At 37.8% G+C, this 21762-nt stretch overlaps 1 protein-coding gene across 2 annotated transcripts in view; it reads right to left on the bottom strand.

Annotated features, from left to right (window-relative positions):
• CREBRF (CREB3 regulatory factor) overlaps nt 1-19083 on the bottom strand; it is a 52693-nt gene extending 33610 nt beyond the window's left edge. For both annotated transcript variants that reach the window (XM_056811583.1, XM_007474024.3), the window contains exon 1: nt 18935-19083. The gene's annotated coding sequence lies outside the window, so the exon portion shown is untranslated. The remainder of the gene's footprint in view (nt 1-18934) is intronic.
• Nucleotides 19084-21762: the final 2679 nt, after the last annotated feature.

The following is a 21762-nucleotide window of genomic DNA, read 5'->3' as shown; positions in this document are numbered from 1 at the left end:
AGGTTGGTTTTTAAACTCGGCCCCTTCAGACTCTAAGAATTTGAGGTGGCACAGTGGATAGAGTGCTTGGCCTGGAGTCAGGAAGACCTGAGTTCAAATCCAACCTCAGTTAGTCTGGCAAGTCACTTAGCCCTGTTTAATCAGTTTCTTTATCTGTAAAATGAGTTGGAGAAGGAAATGGCAAACCACTCTGCTATCTTTGCCAAGAAAACCCCAGATGGGGTCACAAAGAGTCAGACATGACTGAACAACTTTTTGATTCCAGACCTCGAGGATTATTCACTGCACCATTCAATTACCTTGGTTAAAATAACAACTATCCCTATACTCCACATGTAGACCTTTTATCACAACAAGTTTGTGGAGTCAATAGTATAAGATATGTAAGTTCCTTAAAGGCAGTCTTTGCCTTTCATTTCTGGCACTTTGTGCACAGTTCCTACTCTATAGAAAGTGCTTAATAAATATTTTTTTTATTATCATTCCCATTTAACAGATGGGGAAATAGAAACTGAGATTAAATTTACTTGCCCAAAGTCACACAATTAGATGTCAATGTAAGAGCAAATCCACTTTTTCTACACTGAAAAACTGTTCAGGGAATCTGGATGGCTCAGTGGATAGTCATGTCTGGAGACAGGAGGTCTTGGGTTCAAATTTGGCCTCAGACACTTCCTAGCTGTGGGACACTAGACAAGCCACTCTAACTCCAACTGCCTAGTCCTTCCCATGCTTCTACCTTGGAACCAATGCTTAGGGTTAGTATTCTAAGTCAGAAGATAAGGGTTTAAAAAAAAAAAGGAGAAAGGGGTCAGCTAGATGGTTCAGTGGATTGAGAGCCAGGCCTAGAAATGGGAGGTCCTAGGTTCAAATTTGGCCTCAGACACTTCCTAGCTGTGAAACCCTGGACAAGTCACTTGACTCCCATTGCCTAGTCCTTACTGCAATTCTTCTTTGGAATCAATACATAATATTGGTTCCAAGACCAATTTTATTTTAAAAAATAAAATAAAAAAATTTAAAAGAAGAAAAGAAAAATTGTTCACCTGTTACTACAGCTACTTTCCCCCAGCAAAGCTGGAACAATATTTGAGTGACCCCACTTTCAACTGGATAGATACTACCTTTATTTTTTAAAATGGAGATGGGATACTCTCAGCTTTATTTTACTCTTATAAATTCAGGCTGAGTTTGTTATTTTCCCCCATTTCCTTTAGAACAGGAATAGATCTGGAGCATCAAGGGGTGAAAACTGCCCTAACATCTCATTTAAATAGATGCTATCTCCTTCCTGGAACTTACCAATGAAGTAGGAACATTTTGCCACTGAAATTGTACTAAGAAGCTTCTCTTCAGGGTATAAAGAGGCTATTCGAAACATATATACATTGAGATATTCCTCTCTGAGTTCATTCCCTAGATTCATCCTGTGAAAGTATTCTAAGTAAAATTTGTAAAGACCCTCCCCTCTACACTTTTTTACCCACACTCATTCATCTTTATTCCCATCCTTTTGAGATTTCTAGAAGCACTAAGTATATAGGCCCTTTGATCCAGTTCTCTACTTCTCCATGGAGATCCAGATTTATAAGGAGGCTAAGAGAACCAAATGCCCCAAAGAAGAAGGCAAGAAAAGAGTTGACTATGAAAGTTACATATGATCATGAGAACTTGACTTTCACTTTTTTATTGAATCTAAATATTATATATGGAATTACAAGTCAGTTCTGAAACCATAAAATAAGAATTCTCTGAAGACCAGAAATCAGCTTTTTAAAAAAAGAACCAAAGATCAGGCAAATAGCTAATGGAATATCTATATAAAAAGTGATTCTAAGAATATAAAGCATCAGAAAATGGAGAAAGTACTCTAATTTTCAATCTTATTACTGAAATAATGTTGCTGGTAGTACTGAGGAGTAGGGAAATTTTGGAAGGAGGAAACATAAAGGTGAGACTGCAAGTTATATAATTAGAGCCCCTTTTATTGACTAAGACAGTATTTTTGTGAAGGGGTAGACAATGTATATGAAAGCAGAATCTCCCTCTTGAAATATGCTAGATTCAGAGAAAAAAAACTGGGTCCTGGTACCTGACTGTAGAAGGGCCAAAATGCTATAAAAAATAGAAAACATTTTATTCAGTTTCTTGCTTTAAATAAAAACCAAAAACAAAATTCATCTTTACTCAACTTTGAATTGTGGGTTTTAAAAGTTGTTTTGGGGAATAGGTGTAAATTAGAAAGACTCCAATTATTTGTAGATAAACAATTAAATTGATTTCTCTTGGGTTAACTTCTCTTTTATTCTGAACTTTCCTATGTTGAATTACAGCATATCTTTTTCCCACCTAGGTAGTAGTTAATTGGTGCAGCAGATACATAATTAGATCTGGAGTCTACAAGACCTAAATTCAAATCCAGTTTCAGATGTTTCTATATTTATGACCCTGGGCAAGTCATGAAAATTCTGTGTGCCTCAGTAAAATATAGATAACAGCATTTCCTTGTTTAGGGTTGTTGTGAGGATCAAAAAAGATAATATTTTTAACACACTTTGCAAATCTTAAAATGCTACATAATAAATGCTAACTTTTTTTTTATACTCTGAAACATTCTGGATCCAGTTTAGATTTTGGAAAATAGTAGAGTAAGAAAAATTGAAACTTAAAACTCTACAGCATTTTTAAAAATGAAAATACTCAAAATGGCAAGAATTATTAAGGGACTAAGTAGTTAGGAAAGATCTACATTTTCTTATTTGGAGAATGCCCTTTGCATTTACAAATCTATTCATTTCCAAATATATCCCTCTCTCCTCCCCAATGACCCTTCCCCCTTTTTGTAACAAATATTGTTTTTCAAAAACCACAGTTGTTTGTTGTTTTTTTTTAAACCCTTACCTTCTGCCTTAGAATCAATACAAAGTATCCGTTCCAAAGCAAAAGAGCAGTATGGGCTAGGCAATTTTAGTTAAGAAACTTGCCCAAATCACACAGTTAATAGGAACCTGGAGCCGAATTTTAATCCAGGGCTTCCCATCTCCAGGTCTGGCTCTCTATCCACAGAGCCACCTAACTTCCCCCCACCCCCCACCCCTTCTTCAAAACCAGTTAGTACACTGAATATGTTTGAGAGTAGGGGTGAGAGTCTATACCAGGGGGCCATATGCAGCCCCCTGAGCCCATTTATCCAGCTCCCACCACACTTTGGGAAGGAGCACCTCTTTCACTGATGATCAGTGAGAGGAGCACTGTATGTGGCAGAGCCACAAAGCACAGTGTTGCTCATGTACAGTACTACTCCCGGTGATATAATCCTTTGCGTGGCACCTTGTTCTGAGAGTAAATGAATGAAAATGACGCTCCCCAAAAAGGATTATGTGGCTGCACAATGGAAGACATCAACATGGTGAGCAGTGACCTGGGGGAGGGGATTCCCCACTCTGTATACTGCTGCCCGGTATAGTGGTGGCGGTGATGGGCCTGTGCAAGGTGTGACAGGCCCATCACAGTCAGAGCTGCAGCCTCCGCTATCCCAGACAGCAGTATACAGATTTACTCATAGTTTTTTTATGGTCCAGCCCTCCAACAGTCTGAGGGACAGTGAACTGGCCCCCTGTGTAAAAAGTTTGGGGACCCCTGGTCTACACTCACAGTCCTCTGCTTCTTTAATGAAAGACGCATTTTCTCAATTCTTCAGATTAAGCTTGATCATTACTATAGCTTTCATTTGTTTTACTGTTCTATTTGTATTATTGCATGTATGATTTTCATTATTTCATATACAGTCTAAGGAAGATGCCATTGTCACTATCTGTGTGACCTTGGGCAAATCAGTTTAGGGACCTAGACCTTGTTGCCTCATCAGTAAAATAAGGAGTTGCCAAAGATATCTAATTTAACAAACTAGTTCCTGAGAAAAAGTCAAAGTAACTGTATTCATATTGGAGTCCTAGTGAAGAGCCTTCTCTTAGTTCATCACCCAAGAAATCCAGATTTATCTACTTTTTGTGTTACAGAGCTCTGATCATATTGCTCCCCTTACTCAAAAGTCTCCAATGGCTTCCTAGGGCCTACCAAGTTAAGTTCAAGTTCTCTTGCCTAGCTTAGTATCTTCCAAAATCTAATGCCATTCTGGCTTTCTAGATTATTGTTCTCTACTACTGTCATACTTCAGTCCTCTCCTCTCATTTTTTCCCCTATACACTCTTGTCTTAATGTTTTTCTTCACACCATACTCTATACCTAGAATGCCCTTATCTTGTTGAATTTTCACCATCCTTAAAAGCCCACTTCAAACAAAACCTCCTGAATCTCTTCTTCCTCAGATCAAATGTAGCACTTTTGTTTCTTACACTTCTGAGGCAACATGATATGGTGAAAAGAATACTGGATTTGGAGTTGGTAAATCTTGGTTCAAATACTGCCTCAGTTGACAAAACCTTGTGTAAAAAGGGGCAATCCAATCAATAGTTTTTTCTTTTTGTCACCATACCTCCTAAAAGCCTCAAGTTTTCTAGTCTGTAAAATGGAGATAATAGCACCTACCTTCCACAGCTGTTGTCAAAATAAAGTCAAAAACTGATGCAGCTCTCATGTAGCTCTTGTAAGTGAACTAACTTGGTCAAAGTATGTGTGAATGGTGCCATTATAGCTTTACAAAGAAAAAAATTCTCAAGATCCTATAACTGCATTTCCAACCTCAGGCAACAATCTTACAAATGCACACTTTTTATCATAAATGATGACAAAGGGAGAAAGATGTGGTAGGAATACAACAGGAAAAGATGAGAAAGACAGCAATCTGGAAAGGCAGGATGGCACTAGGTTTTGTAGGGCACTGAATGGACTGGCACAGAGAGGGCACTTAATAAATGCTTGCTTACTGATGAAGATGTGTAACTTCACACAGGATTATAAGGTATAGAGGGGCTGTCATCTGCTCTACTAGAAGGAACACTCATAATTAGATCAAAATTCCATCTAGGGGTCTGTTTTCTGGATTTCTTTACAGAAATCTAAAAAAAACATAATTGATGGCAACTGCTTCATAAATAAAAGTAGTAAGAAAACACATTATTTGAACAACTTATCTATAGAAGTTTTAATAAATTTAAAGGTATATTATTTTGTAAGAACACAAGGTCATAGCAATATTGATCAAACTCAGGAGTTAGCCAGAACCATAACCAGTACTACTTTGTAACAAACAAACAAAAAAAAATCAAATGGAAACACGAGTCACTGAAATTCAGCCATAATAGGATATCAGCTTTTAAAAAACAAGAAAGAGAAACATGCTTTTCTCTAAAAGACAAAAACATTAGATGTAGAAAAAAACAAAAAATTTCCAAGAAAAATGTCATTTTGGAAGAGAGGGAGTGCCTTTACCTTGGAGTACTGTTTACTGTGGCACAAGGCACAATGAAACCTTATTGTATTGTTAGACAAGCACTGAATCTCAAATGACAAAACTATAGAAATGTTTTTAAGGGCCACTGGATAAGTTGGGGTTTTTGGTCATGTTTTCCAACTCCATATTCTTTCCATAGGGCCGTCACTTTCTCAGTAATCACCTGAAGATATACAAGAATATTCCTTTAATAAGTACTCTTCAACAAATATTTGACACTGACTATACAGTTCTTGAAGACACACACTGAAAATCATAGGTTCATCTATTTAGATTTGGAAGGTACCTTTAAAGGTCATTTTCTCCAAATCCCTTATTTTACAGGTGAAGAAGCTGTAGCTAAGAGTGACTTGATTCTTCTAGCAGAAGACTTCCCGAAGCAGTATGATGCCCTAATTAACAACAATTCTCAGACTTACATTAGAAAATGTAGATCATTCTCTAGGTTTAGCAGTCATCCTGGTTTTGAAAAACTAAGTGCTCCTATATGCTAAGTAAGTATCATCCCATTAATTCCTTTTTGATAGGACTATTACTTGCTACTTCTTAGGTACTGCCACCCTGAAGATGCATACCCCAATAAGGAATCCTAGTTTATCTAGAAACACACATTTAAGTGCTATGGATAGCTAGCTATTTGGAAATGGGATGAACTGTTTCAAGGCCATCATAGGAAGAAGGATAAATCACTTACTCTATCTCCCTAGTATGTTATGTAGAGGGCTCCTACCACTTTTGCATTACTGGAAACTAATGTCAGCCCATTTTGTCATACAGCTAAAGGATTAACCAAAATAATTGAGGTCAAAACTCAAAGAACTGCAAATGAGTTTAAAAAACAAAGATACAGCCACCTCCATTGCTTGACAAATATGAATGGGCCTGCCAAGTACTGTTACAAATATAAAGGGAGAAAAAAAGAGGATATAAAACTCTGTCATAACTTTAGCAGGATGGGGAGCTATGAGGAGTGCAGTAGTTCAATTAGAAAAAATGTTCCATTCAGAATAAATAATGTTGGGAGGCAGCTAGGTGGCACAAGGGATGGGGGTTGGTAAGGCCTGGAGTGGAAAGAACCTGGGTTCAAATATGACCTCAGACACTTCCTAGTTGTGTGATCCTGGGCAAGTCACTTATCACTATTGCCTAGTCCTCACCCTTCTGTTTTAGAGTTGTTACTAGGACAGAAGTTAAGGGTTTAGAGAAGGAGAGGGAGAGTGGAGACAGGGATGAATAAAGCTTCAAGATCCCCAATTCAGGCATCTAGAACTCTCTCAAAACTACCAAGTATCTTCAGCCTTTATTTAGGTAGAGGGAGAAAGGTGGAAGGGAATAATTTCTAAAGAGTCAAAAGGAATGCGCCAATAATGTTAGAATTTCAAGAAATCATGGCAGGGCAAGAGGTCAAGGAAGGCTAGGGAAAAATAACTGTTTCTTCCTTCCTTTTATTATTCAGTCATATCAGTTGTGTCTGACTCAGGGTTTTTTTGGCAAAGTAGTTTGCCATTTTCCCTCTCCAGTTCATTTTGCAGATGAGCAAACTGAAGCAAACAGGGTTTAGTGACTTGCCCAGTCATACAGCTAAGCAATATCTGAGTCCAGATTTGAACTTACAAAGATGAGTCTTCCTGATTCCAGGAAGTGAGTCTCCTAACATGAGACTTCCTGACTCTCTTTCACTCTTTATCCACTGTACCACCTGGATGCCTGGAATTACCTAAATCATACTACATAGATGGATTCCTATTCCATTAAATGTATAAGTAAGAACAGAATACATAGATGTAGAATTAATATGTACAGTAGGTTCTACATACTGCAAACAAAAACTATAGAAAAAGTTTTAGGGGTGATACTTTCTAAAGTATCACATCTTTACACACTAAAGTATCTTTAAGATATGTTCCTGTTTAAAAAAAGTGTGTGGGGGGGGGGAGCTGATAGTCTATTCTCTAATGGTATACTTGGAAAATCCTAGGGAATCAACAAAGATAAAATTGTGACAACTATTACCTTCAGCAAAGTTGCAGTCTATAAAATAAACCTTCAAAAGTCAACTTCATTTCTATATAATAATAATAAAATCCAAGAAGCAATAATAGAAAGGGAAATCTCAGTTCCATTCCAAATAACTATAAAATGCATAAAGTATCTAAGAATCAACCTACTAATGCACACAAAAAACTTAAAACAGATTCAGTTATAAAGTACTTCTTAAAGATTAAATAGAGAATATTCATTGTTCATTTGTGAGATGAATTAATATAATAAAAATAGCACTGCTACCAAGATTAATTCATTCTTCTAATGCTCTACCAATTAAATTATAATGTGGATACTTTATAGTGCTTAACAAAATAAATAAAAATTTCATTTGGAAAAACAAAAGATCTAGAATATCAGGGGAAATGACAAAAAGAGGTCGGGATGAAGGAGGAATAGGACTTCCAACCCTCAAATTTTAATATAAATGAGGAATCATCAAAACCATCTGATACTGGTTTAAAATGGAGAGAAAAATCAGTGGAACTGATAAGGGAGAACAGAATTTAATAACTCCAGTGTTTGATAAAGAAGAAAACAAATTACTTAGGAAAAAAATTCCTTATTTGATAAAAAAAAAAAACTTAGGAAAACTGTAAAGGAGTCGGACAGAAATTAGGCTTGGGCTTACCCAATATTTTATATCATATTCCATAATACATTCTAAATTAATATGAAAGATCACACTATAAAAAATTTATAAGAGAATCAGATGATAAAACCTCTCACAGACATAAGATACATTCTCAATCAAACAAACGATAGAAGCAATCACAAAAGATAAAATAGATAACTGATTATATAAAGAACTGAAAAGCTTCTGCACAGACAAAATTAATGTACTAAGAGAAGAAGGGAAGCAATCAAATGGGAAAAAATCTTGTATCATTTCTCTGAGATGTTTGGAATCCAAGATATATAAAATATGTATACACACGCATATTCACATGTAAATTACTAGCAGCCATAGTCCAATAATCCATAAGTGGTAAAAAGATATAAAGAGTTCTCAAAAAAAAAGAATTGCAAAGCTATTTACAACCACAGGAAAGAATGCTCTAAATCACTAGTAATTAAAGAAATGCAAATCAAAACCACCAGAGGTTTCACCTCATATCCTGCAAATTGGCAAAGATGGCAAAAAAATGGCAATAGTCAATGCTGAAGGAATTGTAAAATGATAAGCATACTCATACATTGTGGGTAGAGCTATAAAATAGTTATATCTAACCATTTGGAAAGCAATTTGCAATTATGTAAATAAAGTGACTAAAATATCCATACTCTTTGAAATGGACTTCTCCTTTCTGAGTTTATACCACAAAGAGGAAAAGAAAATCCCCATATACACCAAATTATTTATCCCAGAATTTCTTATGATTGCAAAGAATTACAAAGAAAGGAGTCGTTCAATTGAGAAATGACTAAGCAAACTGTGATACATGAATATAATGACTCAGTGAGCTATAAGAAATAATGTATGTGATGAATACATAGATGCCGGAAATGATCTATATGAACTGATTCAAAGTGAAATAAACACAGCAAGAACTATATGCAATGAACACAAACAATGTAAATGAAAGAGGAAAAACCACACAAAAATCAAAAGTGTATATAACAAAATTATATAGCATGACTAGAAAGAAGAGATATGAAAGGATACCCCCAACCCATCCTCTGGAGAGGGGAGATCCACAGGCGTTGCACAGTTTGTTTTTGGACTTTTTCCAATGTATCAATTAGTTTTACTGATTTTTCCATCTTTTTTTTTTAATGGAAATGGCAGTCTGGGAGGGGGTGAAGGAAGAATACTTGGGGGGGAAATGAAATACTATGTAAAAAAGCAGAAAACATCAATAAAAACAGTTTTAAATGTTTTTATTTTTAACTTATTTTTAACATACCAAATTGTCATCATCAACTGGCCTCAGGGAATACAGATAAAAATATATATTATAAAAAGAAACCTATATAAGAATAGTTGTGATGGATTAGGCAAATCAAAATTTATCATTGATCTTTAAAGAATTCCTAAATTTGCTAGCTTCTATTTCTGGAATTTCTTGAAAGCTGGCATTTTTTATATTGAGGGAAGAATCTTTCCTCCTGCTTTTCTTGGTCAGGATCTGTGATTTTATTCTCATGAGGCACTCCCCTTGAGTTGTAGTTTTAGAAGAGAACTGCTGGTGGTGGCCCAAAACTGGAAAACGAGGGGATGCCCATCAATTGGGGAATGGCTGAACAAACTGTGGTATATGTTGGTGATGGAATACTATTGTGCTCAAAGGAATAATAAAGTGGAGAAGTTCCATGGAGACTGGAACAACCTCCAGGAAGTGATGCAGAGCGAGAGGAGCAGAACCAGGAGAACATTGTACACAGAGACTAATACACTGTGGTATAATCGAACGTAATGGACTTCTCCATTAGGTGCGGTGTAATGTCCCTGAACAACTTTCAGGGATCCAGGAGAAAAAAAAACACCATTCATAAGCAAAGGATAAACTATGGGAGTGGAAACACCGAGAAAAAGCAACTGCCTGAATACAGAGGTTGAGGGGACATGACAGAGGATAGACTTTAAATGAACACTCTAATGCAAATACTATCAACAAAGCAATGGGTTCAAATCAAGAAAACATCTAATGCCCAGTGGACTTACGAGTCGGCTATGGGGGGTGGGGGGGAGGAAAAGAAAATGATCTATGTCTTTAACGAATAATGCTTGGAAATGATCAAATAAAATATATTAAAAAAAAAAAGAAAGAAAAAAAAAGAAGAGAACTGCTGGTCCTAGGGCTTTGTAAAGTTGCAGTTAGCCCAGGGTCAAACTGTCACCACTTTAGAAGAGGCAGGGCTTAACTCAAACTCTTCCTGCCTCTGAGATAGTTTCTAGAATCATTAATCCATGTCTACTTGACAGAAATAATGTGTTTTAAATAATTGTTTTAATAAAAAATTAAAATTTGCTAGTAAAGAATCATGGGGGCAGCTATGTGGCCCAGTGGTTAGAGTAGGAAGCCTGGGGTCAGGAAGACTCATCTTTATGAATTCATATCAAGCCCCAAAAACTTCCTAGCTATGTGACCCTGGGCAAGTCACTTAACCCCACTTGCCTCAATTTCTTCAAATGTAAAATAAGCTGGAGGAAGAAATAGCAAATCACTCTAGTATATCTGCTAACAGAATCCCAAATGGGGTCACAGAGGTGGATGAAAATGACTGAACAATGAAGAAATCATATACAACTTTCAAGATGGTGCAGACCATCTATTATTTGGAGAGTAAAGTACTATGAAGATTTTGTATACTCTCCCTATTACCATTAGATGGTTTTGTTTAACTTTTTTTTTTTGCTTATTAGTGGAGAAGGATAGTGTTCTTTAATTAGGAACTGATTATTATGCTGAAACAAAGTACATCAATTAAAAACAAACAAAAAAGACTAAAATATCTAAAGAGATAAATTAGTAAAAGAAATCTGATGAACAAGGAAATAGAACAAAAGGGAAAAGGAGCCTTTTACTAGTGGGAGTCTGTTAAAGGCTAAGATTGAAGGGAAAGGATTAAACATAAGGAATTCTTATAATGTGGAGGTTCCCAACCTGAAGTGTGGAACATACTGAGAGGTTTGTCAAAGGGATGAATGGAATATTTATCATCTATACTATATCATCTTATTACAATATTCTATATTATTACTGAAAAAATTGAAGGATTGTAGAGAGAAGAGTAAGAAGGTCGGTGAGGGAACTAAGTTATAAATTAAAAGGGAGTTAAAGGGCCAGGTAAGGTAGCTTAGTAGATTGAGAGCCAGGCCTAGAAACAGGAGGTCCTCAGTTCAAATCTAATCGCAGATACTTCATAGCTGGGTGACCCTGAGTAAATTATTTAACCCCCACTGCTCAACTCTTACCACTCTTCTGCCTTAGAACCAAAATTTAGTGTTGATTCTAAGACAAAGGTATGGGTTTTTTTTAAAAAGAGGGGGAGGGATGTGTGTGTCAGTTTAAGTTGGGGCAGCTATGTAGCACAGTTGATAGAGCACCAGGCCAAAAGACCTGAATTCAAATATGACCCCCCTAGCTATGTGACCTTAAGCAAATCATTTAATCTCAGTTGCCTAGTCCTTGTCACTCTTCTGTCTTAGAATAGATACTAAGACAGAAGGTAAGGGTTTTTTTTTTTTTACAGGGGGAAGGGGGCATTTGAGTTAAAAGGAAAATTGAAGGAATAATTTTCATTGACCAAAACCAAATGAGTGGTGTTTGATTATAAGAAAACACTTTTCAGATGGTGCTAGAAAGTGAAAAATTAACTAATACTCGATCAGAAATACTGAACTAATTTCTAATTAAGGAAATTATAAAATTGCTGGTATATCCCAGAAGAAGCATATCTCATTCTTATTAAATGTGCCTTGTAAAAAGCTTTAATTTCTTTTTGAAAATAATTCATCTCTGTGAATTAGGATTTTCAATCCTGTTCTTAATTAAATCCAAAGCAAGAAACAAACTGGAGACAGAACATGGTAGAAAAAACTAAAACTAGAATAAAATTACTGATTAATAAGAAAGAGAATTAAAGGTTTCATTTATTTGTTTTCTTATAAACATTTAAGAGCTTTATACTAAAAAAGGTTATTTACCAAAGTTTTCTTCATGAAAAATTGTTCTTTTATTTCTTACATACATAAATATATAAATTCTAGAATTGTTTCCTTTCATAGAAAATGGAGGTAGAAAGTTTACTAAAAGTAAAAGTAAACAGGATCAAAAAAGGATTGAGAACTCTCATTGCAAGAGCATTCAAAGGCTCTGTAAAAGATCTGCAAAAAAATGAAAAATGGTGTCTGAGAGCAGATAATGAAAATTATATTAAGAGGACAGAGCAGAAGAGCAATATGATGTACCTGGGGTTAAATAGTTAGGAAAAATTTTGTTAAGTGTGGTGAAGATTAAAAAGGGTTTTTAAAAAGAAAGAGACTTGTATTGGTACACCCAAAGGGGAATGGAACCAGTCATAATGATAACAATGTATTCCCCAAACCATAAATTGACTCTTAAGTGATTGTCCAGACAATTTTATATCCTGAATTACTGAAGTAATAACATAACAAATATCCATTGGAAAAAGTTCTGTATGTGGATGAGCATTTTCCCCCAGCTTAATTTGGTCTACCCTGAGAGAAAAGCATGCCTTCCCTGTAACACAACTCCATTTATACTTGCCAATCATTTAGTTATCAAATATATCAAATGCTAATGGAAAATCCAAAAGGACAAAGGAAAAAACTTTTGTTGTTGTATATACAGGCCTCAGAGGAAGTCATCAACAACTGTAACTACTTCAGTTATTCCAAAAATAAATTAATGGAAGAATTAATGGGAATTCAGATAAGATCAAAATTTCAGCAACCTTCTCTAAAAATGGAAGCTAGGGATGGAATAACTGACAGAATTAAAGGTGTCAAGTGAAAGTTCTAGATCTATAAAAAGGTGAAGATTAATTTCCTCACTCAAAAAAATCTACTTTCCTTCCTGGAAGAGTTCATTATCTCTACAACTAATACCCTCTTTGACTTCAAGTAGTCTTTACTCTCCATAACAAATAAACAAAAAAGGTCTGTTTGGGATAGGTAGAAAAGGCACCATTACTCCTCCTCTGCAAATGGATAAACCAGACATGTAATTGATTTGCCCAAGGTTACAGAGCAACTTAGTAGCATATTTAAAACTAGAAACAAGAACTCCCAGTCCTTTACTGCTTCTCAGTGTAATCAGGTTAATATGTTCTCCTTCCCAAACTGTTTTTCATTTATCTCTCTATATTCTCCAAATTAGCAAAATGGAAAATAAAAGCAAAGCAAACCTAATAAAATATTTTGCTTTATGGAACATGTTTAAAGTTCATTTAAGATAGTATCAGTCAACAAGCATCTATTAAGCACTTCCTATGTGCTAGAAACTTTGCTCTTAAAGGGGGTGGTGAGGGAGGTACTGAAAAAGAGCAATTGGTCATATATTTAGTAACAGAAAAGATCCTAGAATCCATTTCATCAAAGTTCTTCATTTTACACAGGAGGAACCGGAATCCTAGAACAGTGAAGTAACTTGTCTGGGATAGCTGAGGTAGCAAGTAGCAATGCTAGGATTAGAATCCAGGTCTTCTCCAAATCATTCCATTGCAACACTCTGCCTCTCACTAATCTGCACTTAACGTAAATTGCAATGGAATAGAAGGCTTATAGTTCAATCAACAGGTCATAACCTTCTTTTTAAAAAATACCCTTACTTTCCATCTTAGAATTGATACTGTGTATTGGTTATGAGTCAGAAAAGTAGTAAGGACTAGACAATGGCCGTTAAGTGATTTGCCCAGGGTCACACAGCTAGAAAGTGTCTGAGTTCAGGTTTTAACCTAGGACCTCCTGTCTCTAAGACTGGCTCTCAATCCACTGAGCAATTTAGCTGTATTCATGTCATAACTTTCTTTTTTTTTTATTTTTAAAAATTTTCCATGGTTACATGATTCATGTTCTCTCCCTCCCCCATCCTAGAGTTGCATATCATAACTTTCTAAATGAAATATCATGTAGCTGGAATTTCTTTATTCTCAATTATTTTGTTAAATAAACTGATGGGAGGATTATCACAATTAAAGAACAAATCTTTATTATGATGGCAGTTCAAATCTGTAGATCACTTTACTGTTGACAAAACACTTCTCAGAACAATGAGATGTGTAGCTAGTGTAAGTATCATCCCTCATTTTGGAAACAGGTTGAAAGACCTGTTAACTGACTTGCTCATTCAGATAGTGTCAGCTAGTAATAAAACCTAATCAGAGTACTTAAACTCTAATACTTTCCATTATTCCCCAATGACTCTCAAAAGCTTTGTTTCTTTTTGTTTTTGTTTTTTAATTATAAATCAAGGATTACTTATAGTCTCTGAGGTGTGGAGGTAAAAAATACTTTCAAGTGGCTCTTCTAGATTTATTTTTGCTGAATACTGGAAGCAATCACATACCAACGTGAGAGGGCTTAAACTTCCAAGTTCTTTAGTCAGTGAACAAATCATTAACTATTCAGAGTATTTAAATACATGGATTTTTAAAAGGAGTAGAAAGATCATGAAAAATTAAGACCATTTTACTAATTTTTCCTGCAGTACTTATTTGGGAGAATTAAATGACACAATGCTCCTTGAAATGGATCCTTAAGTCTATTATGTCTTTAGACTGAGGTTTTTTCCTTTGACAACAACTTTCTGAAATAATGAAGGAGACAATTTATGAACAGAAACTGTCACAGGTATAGTCTGTCAGTATTCAAATACCCACAAGGAAAGAACTGTTTATTTCTGTTCTAAAATGGAAAATCTATATATCAAAAGATAATCAATTAAATAGAATAAATTGGTTCCTGATGACTTAGAATTGTTATGAAATAGCAGTGCAGCAATGAAAAAATATATCCAGCCTGAAAGGTATGGATGAGTTCTTTAGATTATCTTCTTCCTTATACATTTCAGGGATTGTGTAAGACTGAACAAATTGAATTTCCTTCAAGTGTTAACAATCAACACACTCCCAAACAACCTAAATCCTCTCAGACTAAGTTCTAAAAGACAGATGCAGTATATTCCATTTTCTTGTCCTGTTAAGACCTGTTATTTAAATACTTAACATATGAGTAATTATGCTTTATTTTGTTATGAATTATTTAACCCCCAAAAGATACAGGAGACTATGCATAGTTATTCCCTTATGCCTCATCACATTCATCTAAGATCCACATACCACACTATTCAATACTCACAGCACAGTGGTTTTGAAATTACATTTACATTTAAAATAATAAGTTAGTGTTCTACATAGTATACTTGTTACACAGGCTGTAGGTTCAGCACTGATTGATGAAGTTAGTTATCACTTCTCAGTTTTAACTTGAACAATAATGCCACTTTGTTATAAGTACTTTGTATATATATAGCACATAAAAGCTAAAATGGCAAAAGTCTTTCTCTGAATGTTTCCAAACCTCCTTTGTGCTACTTAGAAAATCAAAATGATAGGTTGCACAGTAGGCAGACCACCAAGCCTAGAGTCAGGAAGGCCCAAGTTCAAATATAGCTGAGTGAACTTGGGCATGTCACTTAATCTCTGCCTGCTTCAGTTTCTTCAACTATAAAATGGGGATAATATCAAAACCTACTACACAGAGTTGTTACGAAAATCACATGAATGATATCTGTAAAGCATTTAGCAGGTACCAAATAACTACCTGATTCCTTCCCTGCCAATATCTGATTTGTCCCATGCCATCATCTGAACATTTCACCTTTTACATTCATTCTTCTATTTTTGTAACTTAGTGAGAAATGATAATTTACTTCACTGACTGGTAATGTTCATTCTTCTATTTGTATACTTTAAGGTGGTAGATGATATCTGACTTCATTAGTTGGCACTGAAACTCAGACCATAATAAAGGTATACTAAGTAAGACACCAGTTTATTCCAAATTTAAGGATAACGTCAAAGGTCCTATATTTTCCACATATATAACTGACATTTATAAAGGGTTATCTTTTGGATAAAAATATCAACCAATTACAAGTATTTCTGACCTGTCTATTAAAAAAGTTACATTTAAATCTATAGGATTAAAAATTATTCATGATAGAGCATTTTTATACATTTATTCTTATTAAATGTATAACTCATCAGATTCAAAATTTTTCACAAAAGTCATCAATAAAAAATTTTCTACAATCGGTTGATGGAGAGGAATATAATGTAAGAATAGAATGACCTCATGTCCAAAATATCTCCTTTTTAATAAACCAATGGGATAATTCTTATTCTGGACTAGTTTCTTCTTCTCTAGTTCAACCACTCCAAGAAACATCACCAGGTCCTACCCTATGCAATAATATTCTTACTGTATGCTCAAAGAAAGCAACCTAATTTTAGTAAAATATTCCAACAAGGTATATCTGCCAAAACACAAAAGTAGCAAATTGCAAAATAACGAATTTGAGGTTCTACCATGTTTCCCTTCACTGGTGTGTTAAATTCAAGAACTAAGTACACTTTTGAGGTTTTTGGTTTTTAGGGAAAAAAAATACTAAATTCAGATTAAGACAGTAAACAAAAATAAATCTGTAATGCTGATTACCATTATATCCAAACTACCATCACAAAAAATGATCTTATTTTCTGTCCTTTTAAAAGAAAGGAAAAAAATTTTTAAGCAAAAAGGGGAAAAAAATAAATTTCCTCACTTTCAGTCAAAGTTTACAAGGAAAAATGCTATCCTAAAAGCTTAAAACCCTTTCTGAGGAGAAAATATTCTGGGATAACTGAAAAAGGAAAGAGAAGCCTGATTAACAAGGCCTTAACTTTCCAATGCTTCCTGGTCTGTTTCTTTCATTATTCTGAAAAGCAGAATGCTCCCCACTTTTCTCTCTACCTAGCCCTGAGGCCTAACAGAGAAGGGAGCCCACTTTTTATTAAAATCTCTTCGATATGGTGTTCTTTTAATGACCAATATTGTTCTTAGAGGTTCCCTGAAAGGTTTAATTTCTTCAATTTTAGCAAAGTGTTCCAGAGTCTAGCAATCAAGGAGATAAGAGAAGGAAAGGCAAAGCAATAAGGGACGCAGAGTCAAGAATCTGATATCTCTCTTACTAGGGAAACTATCCCAAAAAAAACCTTGAACACCCTCAGTGCTAACTCCGTCATGGAGGAATAGGTTAGTAGCACACAGGCTATTTTCCGAGTCTAGTTTAAACTGCTTCTGAAACCCTAACTTTAGCACAGATCCCTAACTCTGGCCTTCTCCCCAATGGTTCCCAGTCGATGCACCCCACCTCCTAATGACCCACTAACACATCTCCCCTCCAATCCAACATGGCCGCCCCTCCCAAACCACCCTCGGTACAGCCTAATCAACTGGAGCCGGCACCGCCTCCTCTACGCTTATTGGTCGAACTTACTTCGTCCAACCCCAGTCCTGGACAGTGATTGGACAACTGTCCCTGCCACTAAGGTACCCGGACCCCGCCTCAGGGGCATTTCAAGCTGCCTTGAGGCGACACATAAACAAATCCCCGGAGAAAGGCTCTCCAGGCCGCCGCCTCTCCCTTACTCCTTTCCAGTGGAGTGTTCATCAATCCCTAAGAAACTCCACTTAGACTTCCTCCCTACCCCATAAGAGTCGGTGCCTGCAAGCTTCCCCCGCCCCTTTCCGCCCCCTCTTCCGGGGTAGCCTCCTGGCCCCGGCCTCCCCCACGCCCCGCCCCCACCTGCTCCACCCTCCGCTTCCCACCCGCCCCGCCTTCCCCACCCGGCCTTTCCTTTTGCCCCACCCCTCTCCTTCTCCCTCTCCCTCCTCTCCTCCTCCTCTCTCCTCCCCCAAATCTTTTCCACCTCCTCCTACCCCACCCCCCGCTCCCGCCCCTGCCCCGCCTCGACCCCTCCCCCCCACGCTCCTCCTTCCTATCCCCACCCTCTTCCTAGTCCCCCTTTACTTTCCTTTTCTTCGCTGCCCCTCCCACCCTTTCCCTGCTCCTGACAGGCACATCAGGTCCTACAGCGAGGGGTCGGTCCAGAGAAAATTCTATTTGGGGACTAGCGCCCCAATTTAGGAACCCAATCTCTATCGGAGTCCCCTCCTCAGTTCTTCCAGGTGGGGAGGAAGAGGGAGAAGAGAAGTGACACCCCCTCTCCATCCTGCAACTCTGTCTCCTGCCCATCATTACCAGACAGAAAAAGCCAGGGAGATGGAGACTTCGTAACAACTTGACAACCCCGCATTTCTGCACAGCCTAAGAGTTTTTGCTTTTCTAAACATCTCCAGGATTTATGTAACAACCTGTCCTCGATGTCTAAATCTTTTAAAGATTTTCTTTAAAAGAAAGATAAAGCATCGCCAAAACCCTCGAAGTCAGTTCTAGAGCCGCTGCCCGGATCACTCATGCCCGGAATGATGGTGACAAGCACCAGACAGACCACCACCACCCCCCCCAGCCTGGCAGGGCCAGGTCTGCTCCCCACGTTTCACCACCACCACCATCCCACCCCAGTGCTCAGATGCCGCGGCCTGAGCTTAGTTGTGTCACCTGCTTGGAGCAGGTGTGTGGCCCGACCCGGGCAGATCCGCTTCCTTTCCCCGCCCCCCACACACCCCCTCCCGCGGCAGTCTCAGGTATGGATCTCCCTCCCCCTGACCCGTGTTTAGTTGATTCTCCCCACCCCGCTCAGTCCTCTCATCCCTCTCCTGGTACCCGCGGCCCTCTACTCTCTTGCTGCCGGCCAGGGGCAGGAGCAGGGCCCCAGGTGCCACCTCAGCCAGGGGCCAGCTCCCCCCCCCCCCCCCCGGCCCCGCCGCCGCTCCACTAGCTCCCATTCCTGCCCAGCCCGCGGCCTCCCTATCCCCCTCGTTCAGGCTGCTAGAAGGACTCTTACCTGCTGGTGCTGCGTCCTGGGGGGGAGCTTAGGGGCTGGGGCCCGTTCTGGTGCGGGGGCCGCGGCCCCTCTCCATGCTGCTTCGGGTTTGTTTTGTTTATGTCCTTCCTGACGGGTTCCCGGAAATCGCGTGACTCTCCCCCCTCACGTGGGTCGGGGCGAGGAGGAGGGCGTGGGCAAAGCGGAAGACGACCAATCGAGGGCCACCCCTCAACAACCAATCAGAAGTCTAATCCGCAAGGGCACCAGTGTCATGTGACTTGGAGGTGACACGGGGAAGCGGGTGGGAGAGTAGTGATGCTCAAGTTGTATAAAGTTCTTCATTTACTTTCGAATCCTAGGCATCGTCCTTTGGGGGCAGGCCCTCAGTGTCAGGTGGGATGCCTTAGCTCTCGTTTTATTACTACAGATAGTACAGAACTTAATATAGGATAGAATACAGGACTTAACATAAGTAATGTTTACTTAACTGACATCCTCTTCTTTTTATTATCTCTATCTGGATTTTAAAAGTTTCTCTACCCTTATAGATGCCAGCATGCTCATGTGGTATAGTGGATAGAGCTCGGACTTTGAAGTCAAGATAGACTTGGTTTCAGTATCCCCTCAACTCTCACTCCTAATCACTGTGTGACCCTGAGGAAGTCATTTAATCTCTCTGACCCTCAGTTTCCTCTTCTATAAAGGGATAATTCTTAATTTTACTTAATGAACAGAGGCCACCTTGACTTAATCCTTGGAGAAATCTACCAAATCCAAAACTCACCAGATGAACTCTCTCTCTTTAAAAAACAAACCAACCTTACCTTCTGTCTTAGTATCAATTCTAAGAGCTCAGGTCCTCCCAACTCAAATCTTGGTATTCTATCCACTGTGCTACCTAGCTGCCCCTCATCAGGTGAACTCTTAATTCTCAGACATTTTCCCTTATGACATGGGGGACTAGATTGCTTTACTGCCCAATAAGAACAATTCTTATCCTTTTTTGTGACATCTCTTTGAGTCTAGTGAAGCACTATAGAGACTCCTCAGACTAACGTTTTTAAATACATAAAATCAAAGGAAATATATCATATTAAAATGCAGTTATCAAAATGTAAAAACAAAAAGTCACAAATAGTATCCACACCCTTCCCAGGTTAAGAACTCCTGCCTTAGAGCATTTGAAAAATCCACATGAAGGCTTGCTGAGCTAGCTTTCAGATGTGTTGTACCAGATACAAAGATGCTTTTCCTTCTCACTTTAGGTGAGACTAATTGTGGGCTTCCTAAGTGATGACAAAATCTTTTTCTTGACTGCTGAGCCAGAACTGAGTGTTCTCTATTCCCTATGACCATAGAGGCAATACCTGATGTTAAGTCTCCCAGTGGAGATGGAGATATTCAGTGGAGCAGTCAGGAGGCTGGTGTCAGATTGAAGCTTAGGTAATGAGAAGTAAGGTATGAACAGATTCTTGACCAATGACTAGGCCACCTACTTTTCATGCTATCTTTCATGTCACTTCTTGCATGTAAGCCATGATTATTCATTATATATTCCCTGAAACACACCCCATTGCCTAACTTACTTATTTCTGTTCAGCAGAATCACTATCCTTCCATTCACCCAAGTTCACAACCTTGGAATTATCCTTGACTCCTCTCTCCCTCACCTTCCACATACAAGCAGTTGCCAAGTCTTGTCATCTTCAGACCTCTCCAGGCTATACTCCAAACTCTTCAGATAAAATTGGTAGTCCCATCTCATTTATGGACTTTTCACTTTGGAAATACACTCAACTTTTGCATGCTCTCCCTCTGACTGTCTGGTTCCTCTCAGAACCTACACTCCTCTACTTGTGTCCTCCATACTTAGCATTCTATCTCTTGCCTCTATGCTTTGGAACAGGTTCTCCCACATGCCTGGAATGTTCCCCTTCATCACCTCCACGGCTTAGAATGCCCAGATACCTTCAAGGTTTAGTGTAAATTCCACTTCCAACACAAGAAATTTCCTGACCACTCCTATTGTTACTGCTCTTTTCACCATATAAAAAAATTATTTTGCATATGTTTTGCATTAACTCATTTGAGTATATATTGTTTCCCAGGTAGACTACAAACTTCCTAAGGCAAGAATATTTCATTTTTGTCTTTGTGTCCTCATTACCTAGCACAGTGCTTAGAACATAGTAGGAACTTAAAGGCTTTCTGAATCAAACTGATTGGTAATATATTTATTTCCATTGCTCTTTGGGTCACCAAATTTAAATTCATTTCATATGGGAAAAATCCATGATTAAGAGTCAAATAACTTCATTAGTAAATATTGGTGTGAAGGTTGCTCTGGCATGCAAAAGGCAGAATATCAAATCTGGCAAATTCTTTCAAGTTCGAAGGATTTTTTGGTACCATCTCAGAGACAGATTGTGTAACTTTCTAAGGACCAGCTTGTCTAAATGCACAGTCACTCATCATCACAAGCCTGGCTTATAGGCAGTAAATATTTTGGCTAGCAAAATATTGCTATGGTTGGGTTATGGTTGGGTGTGCATCATAAACAGATTACAGGATATCCAAGCAGCTTTATAGTTAGCTGAAATGGGAAGGATAAATGAAAATATGATTCAAAGCCACAATGATATAGAATATGAAATAATATACATAATATAGTCATGAACTACCTAGACATAGTGCTTGACTGACCAAACAGCCATGGTCATGTGATGCAATAAAGCACTGAGCACCTACTGTTTGTCTATATTACACCATCAAGCTGATATCAAAAGATCTTACTGCTCTGATATTCTCATGTGTGCAATGGCATGTGAGGGTAAAGACTTCTTTTG

The sequence above is a fragment of the Monodelphis domestica genome, chromosome 1, assembly GCF_027887165.1.
Source record: "Monodelphis domestica isolate mMonDom1 chromosome 1, mMonDom1.pri, whole genome shotgun sequence".
Taxonomy (NCBI): domain Eukaryota; kingdom Metazoa; phylum Chordata; class Mammalia; order Didelphimorphia; family Didelphidae; genus Monodelphis; species Monodelphis domestica.
Note: the sequence above shows the minus strand (reverse complement) of the source record. Positions and strands in the feature narration are given on the sequence as shown.